At 48.0% G+C, this 24490-nt stretch overlaps 1 long non-coding RNA gene across 2 annotated transcripts in view; it reads left to right on the plus strand.

Annotated features, from left to right (window-relative positions):
• Positions 1-542: 542 nt before the first annotated feature.
• The window catches only part of LOC135057574 (uncharacterized), a 228517-nt gene continuing 204569 nt past the window's right edge, over positions 543-24490 (plus strand). For both annotated transcript variants that reach the window (XR_010244210.1, XR_010244211.1), the window contains exon 1: positions 543-669. This is a non-coding gene — a long non-coding RNA (uncharacterized LOC135057574). The remainder of the gene's footprint in view (positions 670-24490) is intronic.

Below are 24490 nucleotides of genomic sequence, written 5' to 3' on the forward strand. Positions count from 1 at the left end.
AGCTGCTTCCTTCTCTAGTCCTGCCACAGCCTCCTCCTCAGTTGGTCACGTCTGCTTCCTTCTCTGCTCCCGAATACTTCTGCTCACATCCTTCTTGCTGGGTAATAATGTCCTTTCCATCAAAGCCTGCTAATGTAGTGATGCAGCCAGAAGCTGCTTGCTTGTGTCAAGATTGTATGTCTGGTCAGTGGCGTCATGAGGCGGGTGCGGGGGGTGCGGCCCGCACCCGGGTGTCACCCTTCCATGGGGTGACACCAAATAGAGCCGCACCCCCATCAGCACATCCTCACCCAGTGTCATGTCCGCGGCAGTGTGCACACCCCGCCTCCCCATCAGTAAGCGCCGCTATCAATGCCGGTCCGCCAGACACACGCAAGCTACTTTTAAAAACAGCTACTGAGCTACACACCCGTCCGGCGTCTACAACCCTGCAGAACACCGCCGCGGCCGGGTCTCGGAAAGCGCACACAGCGTGATGTGATGACGTCATCACGCACGCTAGTGCCGCTTGCCATGCTGGGAGGGAGAAGTGGGAGGGGACTGTGACCTGTAGAAGGAGTGCAGCCGCTGCGTTACAAGAGGAAGGACCGGCTCTGCAAGTGCGCACCTCAGTCTTCAGCAGCTATCACTCCCTGGATTCTGGCTTCTGCCAGTTGAGTGTGATCAAAAGTTAGTATTTACAGTTAAAAAAAGACACTGTCAATTAAATATATTTCTCTATCGTCCTAGTGGATGCTGGGGTTCCTGAAAGGACCATGGGGAAATAGCGGCTCCGCAGGAGACAGGGCACAAAAAGTAAAGCTTTTCCGATCAGGTGGTGTGCACTGGCTCCTCCCCCTATGACCCTCCTCCAGACTCCAGTTAGATTTTTGTGCCCGGCCGAGAAGGGTGCAATCTAGGTGGCTCTCCTAAAGAGCTGCTTAGAGAAAGTTTAGCTAGGTTTTTTATGTTACAGTGATTCCTGCTGGCAACAGGATCACTGCAGCGAGGGACTGAGGGGAGAAGGAGTCAACTCACCTGCGTGCAGGATGGATTGGCTTCTTGGCTACTGGACATCAAGCTCCAGAGGGACGATCACAGGTACAGCCTGGATGGTCACCGGAGCCGCGCCGCCGGCCCCCTTGCAGATGCTGAAGACAGAAGAGGTCCAGAATCGGCGGCTGAAGACTCCTGCAGTCTTCTAAAGGTAGCGCACAGCACTGCAGCTGTGCGCCATTTTCCTCTCAGCACACTTCACACGGCAGTCACTGAGGGTGCAGGGCGCTGGGAGGGGGGCGCCCTGGGAGGCAAAATGAGTACCTATAAAGGCTAAAAATACCTCACATATAGCCCTAGAGGCTATATGGAGATATTTAACCCCTGCCTGATTTCTCAAAATAGCGGGAGACGAGCCCGCCGGAAAAGGGGCGGGGCCTATCTCCTCAGCACACGGCGCCATTTCCTCTCACAGCTCCGCTGGTCAGGACGGCTCCCAGGTCTCTCCCCTGCACTGCACTACAGAAACAGGGTAAAACAGAGAGGGGGGGCAAATTTATGGCGATATTTTTATATAACAAAGCAGCTATAGGGGAGCACTTATTATAAGGCTATCCCTGATATATATATAGCGCTTTTGGTGTGTGCTGGCAAACTCTCCCTCTGTCTCCCCAAAGGGCTAGTGGGTCCTGTCTTCATTAGGAGCATTCCCTGTGTGTCTGCTGTGTGTCGGTACGTGTGTGTCGACATGTATGAGGACGATATTGGTGTGGAGGCGGAGCAATTGCCAAATATGGGGATGTCACCTCCTAGGGGGTCGACACCAGAATGGATGCCTTTATTTATGGAACTACGGGATAGTGTCAACACGCTAAAGCAGTCGTTTGACGACATGAGACGGCCGGACAATCAATTAGTGCCTGTCCAGGCGACTCAAACACCGTCAGGGGCTGTGAAACGCCCTTTGCCTCAGTCGGTCGACACAGACCCAGACACAGGCGATGACTCCAGTGGTGACGGTGACGAATCAACCGTATTTTCCAGTAGGGCCACACGTTATATGATTTTGGCAATGAAGGAGGCGTTACATTTAGCTGATACTACAGGTACCACTAAACAGGGTATTATGTGGGGTATGAAAAAACTACCTATAGTTTTTCCTGAATCAGAAGAACTAAATGACGTGTGTAATGAAGCGTGGGTTGCCCCTGATAAAAAGCTGATAATTTCAAAGAAATTATTGGCATTATACCCTTTCCCGCCAGAGGTTAGGGAGCGCTGGGAAACACCTCCTAGGGTGGACAAGGCGCTAACACGCTTATCTAAACAAGTGGCGTTACCCTCTCCTGAGACGGCCGCACTTAAAGATCCATCAGATAGGAGGATGGAAAATATCCAAAAAAGTATATACACACATGCAGGTGTTATACTACGACCAGCTGTAGCAACTGCCTGGATGGGCAGTGCGGGGGTAGTTTGGTCAGAATCCCTGATTGAAAATATTGATACCCTGGACAGGGACAATATTTTACTGTCGTTAGAACAAATAAAGGATGCATTTCTTTATATGCGTGATGCACAGAGGGATATATGCACACTGGCATCACGGGTAAGTGCTATGTCCATTTCGGCCAGAAGAGCTTTATGGACGCGACAGTGGACAGGCGATGCGGATTCAAAACGGCATATGGAAGTTTTGCCGTATAAGGGGGAGGAGTTATTTGGAGTCGGTCTATCAGATTTGGTGGCCACGGCTACAGCCGGGAAATCCACCTTTCTACCTCAAGTCACTCCCCAACAGAAAAAGGCACCGACTTTTCAACCGCAGCCCTTTCGTTCCTTTAAAAATAAGAGAGCAAAGGGCTATTCATATTTGCCACGAGGCAAAGGTCGAGGGAAGAGACAGCAACACGCAGCTCCTTCCCAGGATCAGAAGCCCTCCCCGGCTTCTACAAAAGCCTCAGCATGACGCTGGGGCTTCTCAAGCGGACTCGGGGACGGTGGGCGGTCGTCTCAAAAATTACAGCGCGCAGTGGGCTCACTCGCAAGTAGATCCCTGGATCCTGCAGATAATATCTCAGGGATACAGGTTGGAATTAGAGACAGATCCACCTCGCCGTTTCCTGAGGTCTGCTTTACCAACGTCCCCCTCCGAAAGGGAGACGGTGTTGGAAGCCATTCACAAGCTGTACTCTCAGCAGGTGATAGTCAAGGTACCTCTTCTGCAACAAGGGAAGGGGTATTATTCCACTCTTTTTGTGGTACCGAAGCCGGATGGCTCGGTAAGGCCTATTCTAAATCTGAAGTCCTTGAACCTGTACATAAAGAAGTTCAAGTTCAAAATGGAGTCACTCAGAGCAGTGATAGCGAACCTGGAAGAGGGGGACTTTATGGTATCCTTGGACATCAAGGATGCGTATCTCCACGTTCCAATTTACCCCTCACACCAGGGGTACCTCAGGTTCGTTGTACAAAACTGTCACTATCAGTTTCAGACGCTGCCGTTCGGATTGTCCACGGCACCTCGGATCTTTACAAAGGTAATGGCCGAGATGATGATTCTTCTTCGAAGAAAAGGCGTATTAATTATCCCATACTTGGACGATCTCCTAATAAGGGCGAGGTCCAGAGAACAGCTAGAGATGGGATTAGCACTGTCTCAAGAAGTGCTAAAACAGCACGGGTGGATTCTGAATATTCCAAAATCCCAGTTAATGCCGACAACTCGTCTGCTGTTCCTAGGGATGATTCTGGACACGGTTCAGAAAAAGGTTTTTCTCCCGGAGGAAAAAGCCAAGGAGTTATCCGAGCTTGTCAGGAACCTCCTAAAACCAGGAAAGGTGTCTGTACATCAATGCACAAGAGTCCTGGGAAAAATGGTGGCTTCTTACGAAGCGATTCCATTCGGCAGATTCCACGCAAGAATTTTCCAAAGGGATCTGTTGGACAAATGGTCAGGGTCGCATCTTCAGATGCACCTACGGATAACCCTGTCTCCAAGGACAAGGGTGTCTCTTCTGTGGTGGTTGCAAGGGCCGCAGATTCGGCATACAGGAGTGGATCCTGGTGACCACGGACGCCAGCCTGAGAGGCTGGGGAGCAGTCACACAAGGAAGAAACTTCCAGGGAGTATGGACGAGCCTGGAAACGTCTCTTCACATAAACATTCTGGAACTAAGAGCAATATACAATGCTCTAAACCAGGCAGAACCTCTGCTTCAGGGAAAACCGGTATTGATCCAGTCGGACAACATCACGGCAGTCGCCCATGTGAACAGACAGGGCGGCACAAGAAGCAGGAGGGCAATGGCAGAAGCTGCAAGGATTCTTCGCTGGGCAGAGAATCATGTGATAGCACTGTCAGCAGTGTTCATCCCGGGAGTGGACAACTGGGAAGCAGACTTCCTCAGCAGACACGATCTTCACCCGGGAGAGTGGGGACTTCATCCAGAAGTTTTCCACATGCTGGTAACCCGTTGGGAAAGACCAATGGTGGACATGATGGCGTCTCGCCTCAACAAAAAACTGGACAGGTATTGCGCCAGGTCAAGAGATCCGCAGGCAATAGCTGTGGACGCGCTGGTAACGCCTTGGGTGTACCAGTCGGTGTATGTGTTTCCTCCTCTGCCTCTCATACCAAAAGTATTGAGAATTATACGGCAAAGAGGCGTAAGAACGATACTAGTGGTTCCGGATTGGCCAAGGAGGACTTGGTACCCGGAACTTCAAGAGATGATCACGGAAGATCCGTGGCCTCTACCTCTAAGGAGGGACTTGCTTCAGCAGGGTCCCTGTCTGTTTCAAGACTTACCGCGGCTGCGTTTGACGGCATGGCGGTTGAACGCCGGATCCTAAAGGAAAGAGGCATGCCGGAAGAAGTCATTCCTACTTTGATTAAAGCAAGGAAGGAAGTAACCGTGCAACATTATCACCGAATTTGGCGAAAATATGTTGCGTGGTGCGAAGATCGGAGTGCTCCGACGGAGGAATTTCAACTGGGTCGATTCCTACATTTCCTGCAATCAGGATTGTCAATGGGTCTCAAATTGGGATCTATTAAGGTTCAAATTTCGGCCCTGTCGATTTTCTTTCAAAAAGAATTGGCTTCAGTCCCTGAAGTCCAGACCTTTGTTAAGGGAGTGCTGCATATACAGCCTCCTGTGGTGCCTCCAGTGGCACCGTGGGATCTAAATGTGGTTTTGGACTTCCTAAAATCTCATTGGTTTGAACCACTAAAAAAGGTGGATTTGAAATATCTCACATGGAAAGTGACCATGCTTCTAGCCCTGGCTTCTGCCAGGAGAGTGTCAGAATTGGCAGCTTTATCTTACAAAAGCCCATATCTGATTTTCCATTCGGACAGGGCAGAACTGCGGACTCGTCCGCATTTTCTCCCTAAGGTGGTGTCAGCATTTCATCTGAACCAGCCTATTGTAGTGCCTGCGGCTACAAGTGACTTGGAGGACTCCAAGTTACTGGACGTTGTCAGAGCATTAAAAATATATATTGCAAGGACAGCTGGAGTCAGAAAATCTGACTCGTTGTTTATATTGTATGCACCCAACAAGATGGGTGCTCCTGCGTCTAAGCAGACGATTGCTCGTTGGATCTGTAGCACAATCCAACTTGCACATTCTGTGGCAGGCTTGCCACAGCCTAAATCTGTAAAGGCCCACTCCACAAGGAAGGTGGGCTCATCTTGGGCGGCTGCCCGAGGGGTCTCGGCATTACAACTTTGCCGAGCAGCTACGTGGTCAGGGGAGAACACGTTTGTAAAATTTTACAAATTTGATACTCTGGCTAAGGAGGACCTGGAGTTCTCTCATTCGGTGCTGCAGAGTCATCCGCACTCTCCCGCCCGTTTGGGAGCTTTGGTATAATCCCCATGGTCCTTTCAGGAACCCCAGCATCCACTAGGACGATAGAGAAAATAAGATTTTACTTACCGATAAATCTATTTCTCGGAGTCCGTAGTGGATGCTGGGCGCCCATCCCAAGTGCGGATTATCTGCATAAATTGTACATAGTTATTGTTAACTAATTCGGGTTATTGTTGAAGGAAGCCATCTTTCAGAGGCTCCGCTGTTATCATACTGTTAACTGGGTTTAGATCACAAGTTGTACGGTGTGATTGGTGTGGCTGGTATGAGTCTTACCCGGGATTCAAAATCCTCCCTTATTGTGTACGCTCGTCCGGGCACAGTACCTAACTGGAGTCTGGAGGAGGGTCATAGGGGGAGGAGCCAGTGCACACCACCTGATCGGAAAAGCTTTACTTTTTGTGCCCTGTCTCCTGCGGAGCCGCTATTTCCCCATGGTCCTTTCAGGAACCCCAGCATCCACTACGGACTCCGAGAAATAGATTTATCGGTAAGTAAAATCTTATTATATGTATATATATATAAATATATATATATATATATATATATTTTTTTCCGCTAAAGATTGTATTGAAATCAGTACCATTTATTTGTACCAAATAAACTGTTAATTTCAATATAATCCAGTATTACTTCAAGTTAAATATATATATATATATATATATATCAGTGGCGTCATGAGGAGGGTGCGGGGGGTTGCTGCCCGCACTCCAGTGTCACCCTTCAATGGGGTGACACTAAACAAGAGCCGCACTTGCACCTGCTGGGGTGGGGGGGGGATGCAATCATAACTGTGCCGCGGCGGAGTCTTCTTGTTGCAGGCGGGGGTATAAGATTTTGAGTCGGCGAGGGTGCGATTGTAACTGCAGTGCCCTGTTTGCCATCCGGCACCAAGCACTACACTTACGATCGCACCCCCGCCGTCTCAAAATCATATACCCCCACCTGCAACAAGAAGACTCCGCCGCGGCACAGTTATGATTGCATCCCTCCCCCTGCAGGAAGAGGAAGACTCCGCCGCGGCCGGGTCTGTACATCATCGCGACGCCACTCCGCCGCTTGCGCTGCTGGGACTCGGAGAACTGGGAGGAGGCTCTTGCGGCTTGCTATTCTCCTCACCCCCGCCAGCCACATTCACACTGCAGCCGCCCACGTTCTCCGCTGCCCAGGGCCTTCAACTCTGCACCGCCGCCGACTACACCCCCCTCCACTGCTCAGGTACTCTTCCCCTGTTTCCCTATGTCCCTGTCCCTCTCTCTGTCACTGCTGTCCCACTCTCTGTCACTGTCTCTCTGTCACTGACCCTGCTGTCAATCTCCCTGGCCCTGAATTGTGGATCATACCGTGTGGCATATGTGAATTTTGTCTTCATCTATGTTGTGTAATGTGAATTTCTGCTCATTCAGTGTGCTATAATGTGAATTTCGGCTCAGTGTGCTATAATGTGAATTTCGGCTCATTCAGTGTGCTATAATGTGAATTTTCGGCTCATTCTGTGTGCTATAATGTGAATTTTGGCTCATTATGTGTGCTATAATGTGATTTTCGGCTCACACTGTGTGGTATAACTTCACCCGGCTCCATAGCAGTGCATGGTAATATGGACGAGATTGTCCATATTGGCCTGCAAGCATAAGCGACCCGGCACCAATGATGAACGAGCGTGGGGCCGCGAATCATTCATCGTTGGTGCCTACATACTGAACTAGTTCTCATTCATTAATGAACGAGAACGTTCATATTGTGCAGTTATATCGCCTAATATGTAGGGCCCATTAGCTGTTTATGGACCTAATTCTGGTCGCATTTCATTTTAGCAATAATCGCAATTGAGCGATTTTTGCAAAAATATGCCACGGTAACAGTGCGCATGCAATCAAAGTGCGCTTTCATCCCTGAAGGACTGCACTTTCATTGACAGCGGTGGACAGTGCCGTAACTACGTGTGTGTCAGGTGTGCCTGGCACACAGCACAGTCGCCCTGAGGGCGCAATGGCCCCCATTCCCTAAAGTCAGCAGCTTGTAATGAGTGAAATTGACTCATTACAAGCCGCCTGTGCCGGAGGAGAAGAGGAGCAGCAGCGGAGAAGGAAGAGGAGGGAGAAGGTGGAGGGAAGGAGCTGCAGCAGCGCTATGTAATTGGTGGCAACGCCGCTGCAGCTGTTCCTCTCATTCCACATAGGCTGGCCGCCGCTGCTGTGAATGCTGGAATGCGCTTCCCTCATCCCAGCATGCACAGCAGCGGCAGCCAGTCAATGCGGGAGGATAGGGACAGCTGCAGCGGCGCCGCCAGCAATTACGGTGCACTGCTGCCTCCCTCCTCTTCCTTCTCACCTGCCCCCGGAGCTGCCAGCACCGAGGAGCCTGACTGACTGAGCCAGCGGAGAAATGGTAAGTATAATCTATTCTGTCTGCCGTAATGTGTAAAAAGGAGGCGTTGTCTGCCGTAATGTGTAAAAAGGGGACGCTGTTTGCCGTAACGTGTAAAAGGGGGATGCTGTCTGCCGTAATGTGTAAAAAGGGGAATCTATCCACCATAATATGTAAAAGGGGCTCTACCTGGTGTAGTGGCGCTACTGTGCGGCGTAATTTGAATAATGGAGACTACTGTGCACCGTAATATGAATTGGTATTATTTTGTGGCCACACCCCTTCCCCATGAAGCCAAGCCCCTATGATTTTTGTGTGCGCCGTAGGCGCGCACTGCCCGTTTTACATACAGGTTGGTGCCAATGCCCTATCTTGCACACAGCATTAAAATGTCTAGTTACGCCACTTGCGGCGGGCATTGGGGACCGGCGTAACTGCGAAAGGGGGTCAGAGCTTTTTTGGGGCGGCTACATGACATCACACGCGCCCACTGCAACCCAAAAATTGGCGGTGCATCGCCTGCATACGCAGCCTAGCTACGTCTGCAGGGGGTCATCCTTAGTTTCTGCTTCAGTGATGGGATCCCAATTATTTTGCGATCGCATCGCTGGATGCCAATTAGCATGCTGGACGCACCCCAGCATGCTACAGAAATGATTGCAGATTCTGCTTTTAGCAGAATATGCAAACCAACCTGAATAGTGTCCTATGTCACTACTATTGCCATCGCATTCAGTGATATACAGGAATTATGATTTACAAGTAAAACTAGTACAAAAACAATACTAAGGATTCCGTGTGGTGTGATATGGAAGGAAGTCCATGGGGGGTGACACCATGAATTACCACACCGGGTGACACCAACCCTAGTGACGCCTCTGTGTCTGGTCAAATCTAAACACTCTTGCCCTTATTATTATTAGTGAAACATTTCACTGTGAGTGATAAATTGCACCAGCCAGTCAGCTCCTAACATGTCACAGGCTGTGTTTGAAAAATAACAGGAGCTGGTTGGTTGGTGCTATTTATCACTCACAGTGAAATGTATCACTCATTGATAAATAAGGGCATATTTCTACAATTCAAAGGTCCTGGAGCTTGTAGAGTTTTAACAATGAAACCTTACTAGCAGGGCCAGCTCTATCATTGGGCAACTTTAGGCGGCTGCCTAGGGGCGCCGTCCACTGGAGGGCATTATTAAATTCATATTGCAAAAAACTGAAGGATGTCTCTGTATGCTGTCAGTAATGAACTTAAAGATGGGGGGAGGGAACACAATTAGGAGCATGCAAATATATGTATGTCTGCGAGTATACACATGTACACACATACATTTTTACGGGATGTAGATGGCATCCCGGCGGACCAGATGCTGGTGTTTAGAATACTGGCTCCAGAAGCCTGACACCTGTCAGAATGCTGACGCCAGAATCCCGACAGCCGGCATCCTGAATGTTAGTGTTTAGGGTGCGGGGAGGGATAGGGTAAGGTTAATTCATTTAATTTAAAATGACGTTGTTATTATGGTGCTCGGGATGGCACTGTCAGTATTCTGACCGTGTATGTATATATAATGATGCAATTCACTTCAGCCCACTAGTGGCCACCTGCATCTCCCCTCCGGGAGGTGTGTGTGTGTCAGGGGGGAGGGGAATGCAGGTTAGAGGGCACTAGGCTGAAGGTTTGCCTAGGGTGCAGAGAGATCTTGCACCGGCCCTGCTTACTAGGACTTCCTATAACTGCGTCAGACCTTGATTAAACACAGCTGTGACATTTCTCTATATTATATTGTTTCAAGTGTGTGCAGGAAACCTTAAGGAATTTTTCTTCTTCGTGTAATTCTGGTCTATTTTTAGAATAGAAAAAACACTATAATTTAGCAAACTATGAAGCTGATGAATACTTAAATGCAAGTCTGTTTTGCATATTGATCTTTTGTGTTTTTGCACTGAACATGCTCTGGAGCCGAACGAGTTCTAAACATTTCAGTTGCATTAACTCTTGTGGCTGCAATAGCACTGGGACTTGGTATCATGGCTGTAACTAGGTGTGTGCCAGCGGTGCCTGGCATACAGCGCATCTGCACTGTGGGCGCAGAACCACCGCCGGCAAGTTGCAACACCCGCAGTTGGCGACGCAATGTGTGTCCGACTGTCCCTTTTAGTTGAGGTAGCGTCCGGCTACTTTTTATTAGGGGGGTTTCGCTGTAGTGCTCCTCCTGGCTTCCTTTAGGCAGAGTACAGGAAACAGAGTTACCGCTGAGACAGAGGCTGAGACTGCAAACCGGAGCTGAGGGAAACTGCTCACTGGTCAGCATAGCCTAACTCCCCTCACAGCAAGGCACACATCACGATCCCCCGGCTCCTGGCGCACACCAGCTCAAGTGCTCTGCTCCCGCAGCTGCTCTCTCACTCTGACGTTCACTCAGGGCTCCCACTCAGCCAATCACTCCTCTCGCCGGGACCGTTATCCTGCAGCATATGTCTGTTCAGCTCGGCGGGTGATGTGGGTTGCAAGGTGATGCCTCTCCACTCCCGGCGCACTGCTCATCCAGTCAGCATAATTCTCCTGTGCCTCCCGGTCAGTGGCTTCCCTCAGTTCTGTCCCGGCAGTAATACCACCCAATGCACAGTACACAGCTATGGGGGCCAGGGGTGGCCAGTCCTCATCAGGGTTCCAGTGAGGCAACACACACACACACACACACACACACACACACACACACACACACACACACACACACACACACACACACCAAACCCCATCCCCCCATCCCCCCTTTCTCTCTCTCTCTCTCTACCTGGCATGATGGGAGTTCTACCTACCATAATGCGTACCAGGGGCTCTACCTGACGTAATGTGTGTAAGGGCCTCTACTGTGGTGTAATGTGTTTAAGATACAGGGCCGTAACTAGGTGTGTGCCAGTGGTGCCTTGCCCACATTGCATATGCACTGTGAGCGCACTATCTGGCAGAACCACCCACACGGCTGCTTGCTGAATCACCACCGCCCGCCTCCTGTCCCCCGCCTCGCCACTGCTGCCCACACCGCCCGCATCTGCCCGCACTCCACTACCTCCCACCATTCAACTCTGCCTACCGCTGACCGCACAGCCCACCACCACCCCTCGCCCCGGTAATCACTTCCGCCCCCGCTGGACACCCACCAAGCATTTGGGAAGGAGAAGCAGGAACGCGGCGGGGGACCTACTGCCAGTCTGCCATGGACGCTGGCCGGATCATGGTGAGTAGACAGGCTGCGGGGAGGATGGCACGTGCGCACACATACTGATATTCTCTCTCTACCTGGCATTTGTGTATAAGGTGCTACCTTGCGAAATGTGTATAAGAGGATCTATCTGGCGCAATGTGTATAAGGTGCTACCTGGCACAATGTGTATAATGGGCTACCTGGCGCAATGAGTAAAGGGGACTTCCTTGCGCAATGTGTATAAGTGGCTACCTAGCGCAATGTGTATAAGGGACTTCCTGGCGTAATGTGTATAAGGGATCTACCTGGCAGAATGTGTAAAAGTTGGTCCTGCCTTGCATTGTAAAAAGGGACTCTACCTGGCGTTTTGTGTAAAAGGGGGCTGTACCTGGCATAATGTGTAAAAGTATGTTCTACCTGGCGTAATGTGTTTAAGGGAGAACTACCTGGAGTAATGTGTAAAAGCAGGCTCTTCCTTGGGTAATGTATGATAGTGGCTCTACCTGGAGTAATGTGGAATAGTGCACTGGCCCTATTTTCATTATGCATGGGGGGGGGGGGGGGGGGGGGCACTGATGCTGTTACTTGCACACAGCGCTAAAATGTCTAGTTACGGCACTGCTGGGTATTACCACGGGTAAAGTCTACTGAGAGCCTTTGTGTACATGAAATCCTATTTTCAGATGCATCCTCTATACCAAGGACAGTGCACACTGATAATTGATAACCAAGCATACCGATAGGGGGGTTGCGGTTGTATAGATACAGTATGTACAACTCTGCATAGAGTAGAATATATACATTAAGCTCCGTGCACACAATGCAATTGCAACATACTGGCTGACACATTTTTAAAATCTGCAGGTGGTGCTAATTATTTCAGTTGTGATACTGAGAAGATCTGCAAAATATGCACTGTTATGGGCCCTACACACTTGTCGACCCGCCGCCGAGCTGCCCGACGGCCGATACGGCTGGCGGGCGACCCGGCGGTGGGGGGAAGTTGAAGGGGGGAGTGAAGTTTCTTTACTCTCCCCATCACCCGGCTCCATAGCAGTGCATGCTAATATGGACGAGATTGTCCATATTGTCCTGCATGCATAAGCGACGGGGCACCAACGTTGAACGAGTGCGGGGCCGCGCATCGTTCATCGTTGGTGCTTCCACACTGAATGATATGAACGAGTTCATTCATATCATTCAGTGTTATCTTCCAGTGTGTAGGGCCCATTATGCTGGCCATACACTTAAAGATTATCTGTCCAATGATCCAAATAGTTGGCCGGTTAATTATTCATACTGTATTTCATGCATTATCCAGTAAAAGGAAACCAATGTGTACATATGTGTACAGGATCGGTTCTAGGTTCTTCTGCCTACTCCCCAAGACTACTGGACTTTCTCCATGCTCTGCGGAGCAGAGTACTTGGCGTGCCCACATCTGGGAAAAATATACATTGGTTACTCTACTTTTACCTCTCATGAAGTATATGGCCATCATCCTTTTAGCATTATCTATGAGCGCCATGAATTAGCAGTCACCACTCATACGTAGCTTCAGTGGTGCTCTTGCTCTGAACGCAGACTTTGGAAAGTGGCAGTGTGCTTGCTTACCCTTCACAGAAATTTTCATTCTAGTTTTTTTGGATTGTTCACTGACATCCTTGTCACTATGCCCTCTAGAAGCTTTCTGTACCTTGTTGTATCTTAGATATCCAAGTCACCTATGCCCAGTGGCGGAACAAGCAAGCGGTGGGCCCAGGTGCAACAAAATGCTTTGGGGCCCCCCCCCCCCCCATCCCATCCAAGTCCACCCCATGGGCAGTGCGCGCCGTAGGCGCGCGCAAAAATACATAGTGGCGTGGCTTCGTGGGGAAGGGGTGTGTCCACAAAATAATACCAATTCATAAAACGGTGCACAGTAGTCTCCATTCTTCAAATTACGCCGCACAGTAGCACCACTACACCAGGTAGAGACCCTTTTACTCCTTACAGCGAACAGATTCCCCTTTTTACACATAACGGCAGACAGCGTGCACTTTTTACACATAACGGCAGACAGCGTGCCCTCGTTACACATAGCGGCAGACAGCATACACTTTTTACACAATGGCAGACAGCGTGCCCTCGTTACACATAGCGGCAGACAGCGTGCCCTCGTTACACATAGCGGCAGACAGCGTGCACTTTTTACACATTACGGCAGACAGCGTCCCCATTTTACACATTACGGCAGACAGCGTCCCCATTTTACACATTACGGCAGACACCATACACTTTTACACATAACGGCAGATAGCGTGCCCTTTTTACACATTACGGCAGGCAGATTCTACCTTTTTACACATAGCGGCAGGCAGATTCCCCATTTTTATACATAGCGGCAGGCAGATTCCCCATTTTTATACATAGCGGCAGGCAGATTCCCCATTTTTACACATTGCGGCAGGCAGATTCCCCATTTTTACATTGCGGCAGGCAGATCCCCCATTTTTACACATTGCGGCAGGCAGATTCCCCATTTTTACATTGCGGCAGGCAGATTCCCCATTTTTACATTGCGGCAGGCAGATTCCCCATTTTTACATTGCGGCAGGCAGATTCCCCATTTTTTACATTGCGGCAGGCAGATTCCCCATTTTTATACATAGCGGCAGGCAGTCCCCCCTTTTTACACATTGCGGCAGGCAGTCCCAACAAATAAAAAAAGAAAGAGACAGAAAGAAAGAAAGAAAGAAAGAAAGAAAGAAAGAAAGAAAGAAAGAAAGAAAGAAGGAAGAATTATACTTACCCTCTCTGTTGGCTCAGGCTCCTCGGTGCAGCTTCCCGGGCAGTAGAGAAGAAGGAGGAGGGAGGTGAAGGAGGGAGCCGCAGCAGCACTGTGTTACTGGTGGAGGCGCTGCTGCTGCTGCTGCCCCTCTGCTTCCCTATAGGCTGTTCTCAGAGACAGCCTATAGTGAAGCAGAGGAGCAGCAGCAGCAGCGCCTCCACCAGTAACAAAGCGCTGCTGCGGCTCTCTCCTTCGGCTCTCTCCTTCACTGAGAGACTGTGACCTGTTTGTATATGAGGGAGGGAGGGACGGACCCTCCTCCCTCCTTCGTGTGCGGGTGGCCAGAATCGTTCCTTATGACGGGCGGGTCACGGGAGCGCTGGTGTGCGGCTGCGGCATGACATACAATGAGTCATTGTGACTCATTCATGTAATGCCGGCCGGCGGCTGTGGGCCCTTGAGTGCGGCGGGGCCCCAGTGCAATGCACTGCCTGCCCCGCCAGTAGTTCCGCCCCTGCCTATGCCATAGCTCCATAGACTGGATATGCAGTTGTTTTGTTGTTGCTGATGCATTTATAGTCCCTCTTTTATTGTACACAACACACTGTCCCTCTGCAAATTTGATCCGTGTATTGCTTTTCCAGTACACTGATGGCAATAAGATTGGTTCCTAGATCTGGTACAAACAATACATCTTCTATGTCTGTGACTTTCTTGGCATTTAGGACTTTATCTCTGATTCCTATAACATTTAGACCAGTGGTGGGGAACCTTTTTTCTACCGAGGGCCATTTGGATATTTATAAAATCCTTCGGGGGCCATACAAAAATTCTCAACGCAGAAAATTACCCTGCCCCCCAGTAGGTCTGCCCCTTAGAGGTACTGTGTGTGTGCGCCGGAGGCGCACACGCGCCAAAAAAATGGGTGTGGCCAGTTAAAATGGGACGTGATACACATATGCCCCCAATAGTGCGGTGCCAGATCCACAATTGCCCCCACAGTGCCAGGTATACAAATGCCCCCACAGTGCCAGGTATACAAATGCCCCTCACAGTGCCAGGTATACAAATGCCCCTCACAGTGCCAGGTATACAGATGTCCCCACAGTGCCAGGTATACAGATGTCCCCACAGTGCCAGGTATACAAATGCCCCTCACAGTGCCAGTTATACAGATGCCCCCACAGAGCCAGGTATACAAATGCCCCCCACAGTGCCAGGTATACAAATGCCCCCCACAGTGCCAGGTATACAGATGTCCCCACAGTGCCAGGTATACAGATGCCCCCACAGTGCCAGGTATACAGATGCCCTCCCCTCTCCCCTCCGTGCTGCTTACCGTGGGACACGGAGGAGAGCGCGGCTGTCGGGTGGGAGCGGCGGCGTGTAGTACTTCAAACCAGCCGCCGGTTCGAGAGCCAATCAGAGCTCGCGGACCGGCAGCCGCGGCTCCTGATTGGCTGCCGGTCCGCGAGCTCTGATTGGCTCACGGACCGGCGGCTGGTTTGAAGTACTACACGCCGCCGCTCCCACTCGACAGCTGCGCTCTCCTCCCTGTTCTGACAGCTGAGACACGCTGCCGCCGGACTGAGTGGCAGCGTGTCTCACTGACACAAGCTGGTGGGCTGGACCAAACGGCTTCGCGGGCCGTATACGGCCCGCGGGCCGGAGGTTCCCCACCCCTGATTTAGAAGATCACACAATTTTAATGACTTGAACCAACTCTCATTACAGCTGAAGTGCCTTGTGACTCTTGAATCCATGTACCAGCAATCTTTGCAGTAATTGACTATTACATTTAGTGTTGGCTCGTTTTGTCTGTTATGCTTGCATGGCAAAGTACAATACCACTTGTTTCACTTGTTCTTATGTACCATCTTGTGACAGTTGAAGCACTAGTATTTGGGCTTTTTTGATTTTGTGTCCTTTGACAGTAGAATACAAATGTCAGCATTAGCTTCAACCAGTACGTACTCTTGAAACTACAGTAGCTTGGCCTGTACAATTTGATAGCTTGGCAGCGCATGACTCCAAAGCTACTACTAGAAAGTCACCAAGATTTGCCCTCCTGTCAATCAATTTTATCGGTTAGGTTAACAGAATGTTTGCAGTGGCAGTTATTTGGCCTTTGCTAGACCTAATGCAGTTTTTCTTAGGGTTTAGACGTGGGTTGGTGAGTACTGGGGTACCCTATCACATGTGTAGTGCTTTATTGTGGTATATATACAGGATCACCATCACGAGCATCAGTAGCTCCTACTTACGTTTAGGAAGGGGGCTGCCGCTACCCCCGTGCATGGTGTGGAGAGGAGAAAGCCAGCCAGGTCCCGTCACTTGCGCAATGATCTGGTAGGTGCCTCCTAGGGCATGCGCAGAAGCCGTGTTGCGACTGTTCATGCGGAAAGCAGTGGTTTCTATGGATTGCATTGGCTGCAGCCCATAGAAGCCAGCAAAGGCTGCATGAAAGGCAGGTAGTGGCTACCCACAGGAAACCCTTTCTCTGCAAATCGCAGTCCGTCCTGGCAGTCCCACAGAGAGGAAACATCTCCCAATGGGACTGCCTGTAGTGTCTGTGACTGACAGGTGAGACTTCCAATAGGAAGTCTCTGCCAGTCACAGTGAAGCCAGTGCAGTCTCACGGACATCTGGCACACTGACACTGAAAGGACTTTCGGATTTTACTGGGGGGCTATAGTCCTGCTGCCCATACGTAAAATCCTCAACTGATCATGTGCATTATTATCATACATATGCCACATGATATTGGCTATCCTGGGACTATTGTGTATTCACTACAGTGCTTTACTGTTATCAATCTGGTACCTAGTGCATGCAGTACAATCTGTATAACTATATATAAAGGGGCCCAGACCCAATGTTTTCGATCAATAGGGGATCACAATGTCTTTATTTAATACAAAAAATTTCTTAGAAAATAATATCAGTCTTTCTCATGTTCGATGTTATTTTTGTGCATACATGGTTAATGCAACCATTAAGATCACAAGTGTAATTAAAAAAGAAAGAAAAGAAAAGCCGACGTATGCACTTACCTAGTTTCCCGCAAGTTGCGGGAGGCTCCCAATTGATCAGGCAGTCCACAGCAACCACGGAACAGTGAACAGATCTCCCGCATCCCGCCCACTTATCAGTGAAGCGGGCAGAATGAGGAGATCACACAGCTTATTGTGGTGCTTTATGAAGGGGCAGGGCTAAATGGCACAAATTTCACCATTATGGGGGGCGGGGCCTAGTTATGGGCATCCCTGCCCTCACCCCTCACATTGGCAAGATGCGTCTCCTCTCCATGGCCGTCTTTTCGTATGGGTTCAATAGGCAGTTGCCCAAGGACTCTAGAAGTACAATGGCTTTAGAATGATAGCTGAGGGTCCCCTTTTTCCAGGGGTACCAGATGTATAAAAATCGGCCCTGAGGAACCGGAGATATCTGACTTCATAGCAGTGGTCCCCATCTGAGCATGTTAATTGTTCTCCCCAGCCAGATATCTCAGGTTCTGTCTGACTTACAGTTTTTCATATGGTATATTTCAAAAGCTGTGACTCTCCTCTTTCAGTGGACACTGGCAGCTTGTCTCTACTATGCCCAGAACCAGAGATATCAGCCTTCCAGCAGCTGCTCCCTGCTGCAACTCCTCATGGCTGGTATGCAGTTTTATATTTTCGTTGAAGGATTGCTCTGGCACCTGACCTCTGATCCCCAAGTCCCCAGTACCTCCTGAATGATGGGACTCTAGTTTTTTTTTTTAATCCAAATAAAAGCTAAGAAATCTATTTCCAGAAACTGGAGATATCTGCAGTCAAGCAATATGCCTTCCCACCGGAAAATTATGAATATTTAGCCCATTCCACTATCCACCCCTCCCCTGTGTATTAACATCCCCTTCCACCCTGGAAGTCATGTACTGGGGCCCCTTCATTCAGCCTAATGCCCCCTTCTACATGCTGAGCGGAAGATAGAACACCCCCTACCGCAGCACATCAAAGCTGCCACTGATAGCACCCCCCACCCTACCGCTGGAGGATGGGTAGGGGCCCCAGAGCATTGCTTTGCCAGGGGCTTACACTGCTGTTAAGATGGCCCTGCTCCTCTCTGGGAATCTCCCGAAAAGGAGATTTTACATGTCGGCAAGTATGATGCCCTGTGGAACAGGTAAGTTTATCGCTGCAGCAGCATTGTGATCGATTGCATTGATACATCATGCCTTGAGAATCGATCCAAAAATCACAAAATATCAGGAGATGAACATTGATTATCTCTACCGTGGGCCGCTTATGCCCCAGTAGGACACTGAGGCAGACTATAGGGGTGATTCAGATCTGATCACTGCTGTGCGTTTTCGCACAGCGGGCGATCAGCGATAGACTGCGCATGTGTATGCACCCCAATCCGCATGCACGTGGCCAAACAGGCATCGACGACCAGCGACAGGATGGTGTGAAAATTCCGATTGCACAGGTGTTCGCAAGGTGATTGACATGAAGAGGCCATTTGTGGGTGGTAACTGGCCGTTTACTTGGAGTGTCTGGAAAAATGCAGGCATTCCCAAGCATTTGCAGGGAGGGTGTCTGACGTCAGCTCTTACCCCGATCAGCCTCATCGCACCATAGGAGTACACTCCCCTTGGGCGGTGACTATCAGAACGCAGGATAGCAAAGTTAGCAGCCTAGTGATCAGGTCTGATTTACCCCCTATAACTTGATAAATGCTCATTTTACTCTTCATGGACTGGCCTCACTCACTCTAAAATCAAACATTTGTAAACCCCCATCTAGAAATCCTGTATTTGACCCTGATTATGTATCATATTACTATTTCTACCCTTGCATCCAGTATGGAACATTTCGGCTCATGGTATTAAAGATCACTGCAATGTAATCAGTAATTTTGTTATAGCAAAAAGTGGCTATTATTGAAAATATAAGCTGGTTTCTTGGCCTTTGCAGTAAAATAAACCTGCAGTAAGAAACTGGTAATACTATAATCAGGAGCTGCATCCAGACTACAGATAATAGGTTTCATCTCTTTTTCTCTTAGGAAAAGATTCTTTACCCTAAAGGCAGCTTGGAGATGTAAAGCACTCCCTGCTGAGCCTAAACTGACAGCCTCAGTAAATATTGTGAGAGGAAAGCTGGATATGAGAAAGCGAGTAAGGCAAAAAGGGAGGGAGAGCGAAGGAAAGAATGACAGAGAGAAAGAGGAGTGCGGAGAAAGAAAAAGAAGCAAGGTTGGGATTTAAGTGAATGCAGAGAAAGGAGGAAAGAAAAGAGAATTAGTGGGTAGTGAATATGGGAAAGTAATGTGTAGATGGATGCGAAAATGAGGCTTGTTTTGACATTGTAGGGCAAGGGTAGTGTAAATGTCAGAAATAGGGGATGTAGAAGAAAATCGTAAGCGGTCACATATTGTGGGAGAGGAAAGTGACTGAAATCAGGGACGAGAGGCTAGACCTATCATACTAAGAATAGAGAAAGATGAGAACATGGGGCCTGGAAGCACAAAGCAGAGTAGGCTTTGTGATTATTTGTAATATGTAACATAGTGGTAATCGGCGTCAGGCAAACGGAGCGTGCGTAATTACTCAAAAATAGTAGCATTCAGTCAGAAGAAATCAGGAAAGGACTGATAACCGTGAAACAAGACGGTGAAAGACAAATAAAAGGAATAAAGAATGAATGAATAACAACTGAAAGAAGAGAAACGGATCAATAGGCTAGGTAAAAAAAAAAAAAAATTGAAGTGAAGGGTAAAAGGTTTGAATGATACTGGAGAAGATAAATCACTGCAACATAGCAAGTAGTTCTGCCACAGCATATGAGGAAAGAGAGAAAACAGCATGACAGGAAATATAGACAAAGTAGAGGGGATGAGAGGAGGTGTGACAAAGCAATGCATCAAAGCACAAAAAATCTAATTCTGCAAGCCTCTGCGTCACACATAGGAGGCCTGATAATCCAGTCTCTTATGTTTAATGCACAATGTTTGTCAGGATTATTTCACTGCCTCCCATCTGACATAGGAAAACAGGGAGAAAAATGATGCTCTGGGGTCAGAATGAGATGCATCCCTCTCTAATCCTTCTGTCAGAGTAATATCTCCGGTGATAGTGGCCTAAAATAACTCACTGACTCACAAGATGTTTAAAAGACAAATGACCTTGATACAGACAATACGATGTGACGTTCAAATGACTGGACTTAACCCTATAGCTGATATTTCTGTCTATTGCACAAAACCCTGCTGGCCATTACTGAGATGAGCGGGGGCTCTTTTTGCTTAAGAATTTTATTATACAGGTTGAGTATCCCATATCCAAATATTCCGAAATACAGAATATACCGAAATACACATTTTTTTGAGTGAGAGTGAGATAGTGACACCTTTGTTTTCTGATGGCTCAATGTACACAAACTGTTTAATACACAAAAGTATTACAAATATTTTATTAAATGACCTTCAGGCTGTGTGTCTAAGCTGTATATGAAACATAAATGAATTGAGTGTATGTACACACACTTTGTTTAATGCACAAAGTTATTAAAAATATTGGCTAAAAATGACCTTCAGACTGTGTGTATAAGAAACATAAATGCATTCTATGCTCAGACTTGGGTCCCATCGCCATGATATCTCATTATGCTATGCAATTATTCCAAAATACGGAAAAATCCGATATTCAAAATACCTCTGCTTCCAAGCATTTTGGATATGGGATACTCAACCTGTACTGTATTTTGTCCTTTTTTTTCACATGATGACTAAAGTTGAATTTTGAAGTGAGGTGCAAATGGATTCATAAATGACACTTCTAGTCTTTTACAGACTAGAAAAAAGATATCTGTGGCATATTAATTTCAATGCTGATGAACCTGTCTGGACACACAGTTTATATAAAGAAATGCATAAACACAGTCCACTTTTTATGATTCTATGGGGGGTATTCAATTAGCAGCTGTAATTTACCGCAGCTAATTGTCCAGCCGGGGGCTATTTAAATATCCCTGATATGTCGGCGCAAGACGCGGTTTATCAGGGATTTATTTCACCTGCCTCAGGCAGGCCAAACCAAATACCCGGAAATAGGGATTTTTCTACCGAAAACACACAGGTTTCACTGAACCTGTGTGTTTTTGGGAGGAAAAAAGTGCGAAAAACATCCCAATGTTTTTTCACCTCTAAATGGACACTCCTTTTTTTTGTTGCCACCCCCCGTGACTTCACCCCAAATGTTCCCTTCCTGCAAAAGAAACAGAGAATTTGACAGTTGATAAGAACCACTTGGCCCATCAAGTCTGCCCCTTTTAACTCACTTTTTTTTATCACTTTGCAATAAAATCCTCACTTTGGGGCAGATGTACTAAGCCTTGGAGAGTGATAAAGAGAGAGATAAAGTACCAATCAGCTCCTAATTGCCATGTTACAGGCTGTGTTTTAAAAATGACAGGAGCTGATTGGTTGGTAGTTTTTCTCTGTGCTTTATCACTCTGCAAGAGTTGGTACATTTGCCCCTGTGACTGGTATTGCAAAGGTACCTTGGAGAATGCACAGTGTGATCACGGCACTTGGGCAGTCGGCAGATAATTGCACAGAACATCAGCAGTGCATACATATCTGAAACAGGTCCATTGTGCATAATGGTTATTCATATTTTCATACTTTACCGGAAACTTAGGAAGACTCTTGAATATTGGGGAGCTCTCCCGGACTTCAAGAGAGTAGGCTAACTTTCTGGATTCACCCCATCCTCCAGAGAAGTGGGCTGTCCAGGGGCTCAATAGCTCAATTCACACTGAATTGTATAAATTGTAGCCCCATTGTTCAATGTTGTTAATAGTGGTTTTGTACAGCAGGTGCCAGCCTCTGTTGCAATTCATGGCAACATGTACCTGCACCTTCCACCTGTGCTTTCTCCTTTTGCATTAGTACCAAACATTAAATTACATCATGAGAGTGTTATATAAAGTTTTGTTGGCATGTGAGTTTCTTGAACATTGTTTCTGCCTGGAACCCTCTTTTCTTATTCCCTGACGTCACCATCATTATCACTGGCAATTTCAACATCCCTATTGATTGTGCACAATATCCTTGTGCATCCAATCACCTTTTTCTAGTCCTTTCTTTTCTCCCAGTGGGCTGACTCCTCTACTCATCAGGAAGGCCACTGCCTTGATACTATGTTCCATTTTTTATTAATTAACACCCCTTTCCCGCTCTCTAATCAGTCTTATCACCTGCACGCTGTCCTCCAATACTTTCTGCTCATTGTTACCAAGAATCCTCAAATCCGCAGATTCTATCATTTCTCAATTGCAGCCTAGAAAATTATAGAATCTGATTGGTAAATATCGGAAGCACAACCACTTTTCATTTTTAGATCCTTTAGTAAATGTACCCCTTAGGGTCAAAGTTTCCTTTCTTTTTCAGAATTAGCTTTAGCAAATCTACCCCTAACTCTCACGTAAATTAGTGTCCCATCTCAGTTTCCATGCAGCTTGCCCACATCTGTCTCGCACACTTTTTTAAATTGCACAGTTTATTAAACAAACTCCAGTCAGGCTTTCATTCCTAACACTCCACAGAGATGGAACAAACGTACAGTGGTAAATGAATTGAGCACTGCTAAGTCTAAAGGTCATTCCTCACTTCTTATTCTTCTGGATCTCTCTGCTGCAGTTGACATTGCTGACCACTATTTCACATAAAACCACTACAATCCCTAGGTCCTCAGGATATATGCTTATCCTGGTTTGCATTCTCCTTATCAAATTGCTCTTCCAGTATTAATTTCTCTGGATCCATCTTATCTTTGCTTCCTCTATCAGTCCTAGGTCCACTGCTTTTCACAACATATTTGTCAAACTTATCAGCTCTTTCGGATTTCAATGTCAATGCGGATGATACTCCAATATACCTCTCCAGATTTGTCACCATTTGTGTTACTGAATTTTTTCTGCCATTTCATCTTGGATGTCATCTCGCTTTTTCAAATGTAATCTTTTCAAAACAGAATTCTCATGACCCCCCGGGCAGGCCATGTCGGACATGGGTTCCAGTAGTTGCCATGCGACCGGGAAGCTGCATCTCTTCCAGCCACCCGTACTCCCCGTCTGGCACCTAACAACCCTGACGCGGAAGCCACATTGTCTGTCGGGAGCTGCCGGGTGCTGGGCAACTGGGACAACGGGCACATACGGCATTCCCGGTTGCTAGGCAACTTTAGTTTATTGACTTCCAGCTCACAGCCAGGATGAGTGGACGTGCAGCAGCTTTTCATTTTTAATTACTGCTCCCTCCTCACTGTCTGCTTCTGGATTGGTTGAAATAACCTTTATATACCCTGCTGGCTACTCCTTCCTTGCTGGTTATAGTTTACCTATGCTTTGTAAACTGCTAGTCCCTATTGCCTATCGTAGTCGCACACCTGTGGATACTCTGTCAGAATTCTTGCTCATCAGCGCAGTATCCTGTCCTGTCAGTCATATCTTGGCCAGCTGTGTACCTTGCTCTCAGTAGTCACTCAGAACTATTCGGGGTCTTCAATCTGTTTGGTGAACTCCTACTGCTGGAAGTCCAAGTGGCTCCCTAAGTACCGGTGTACGCATCTAAGTACTAAAGCAACAGTGTGGGGTTGTTATTGGTGAAAACCCTCTTGAGGGCTCTAGGAGCCTTACCCTAATAGTATTGGAGTTCCCCATGACACCAAGCAACTCCAAGTTCCTGTCACGTCCGTTTGGTCCCAGTACTTCCATGCTCACCAAGTCCAGGCACCACAATTCAAACCAATCCAAGAGTCTTGACGCCATGTTCCAGGATCCTAACAAGAATATATCCATTTGCCAATAGTAGTTACCAGCCTGATATCTTTATCACTGTTAATAACATGACAATCAGCCCTACCCCACATCCTTTCTGCCTGGTGTCATCCTTGACTCCCAAACTAGTAAAAATGTGCACACTGCTGTTAGAATAATGCATGCCTCCCAAATTTTGCCTAAAGCTCATACAGTATATGTCATATATATTAGAGATGAGCGGGTTCGGTTTCTTTGAATCCGAACCCGCACGAACTTCACTTTTTTTTTTCACGGGTCCGAGCGACTCGGATCTTCCCGCCTTGCTCGGTTAACCCGAGCGCGCCCGAACGTCATCATGACGCTGTCGGATTCTCGCGAGACTCGGATTCTATATAAGGAGCCGCGCGTCGCCGCCATTTTCACACGTGCATTGAGATTGATAGGGAGAGGACGTGGCTGGCGTCCTCTCCAT

This window comes from Pseudophryne corroboree, chromosome 3 (assembly GCF_028390025.1).
Source record: "Pseudophryne corroboree isolate aPseCor3 chromosome 3, aPseCor3.hap2, whole genome shotgun sequence".
NCBI lineage: Eukaryota > Metazoa > Chordata > Amphibia > Anura > Myobatrachidae > Pseudophryne > Pseudophryne corroboree.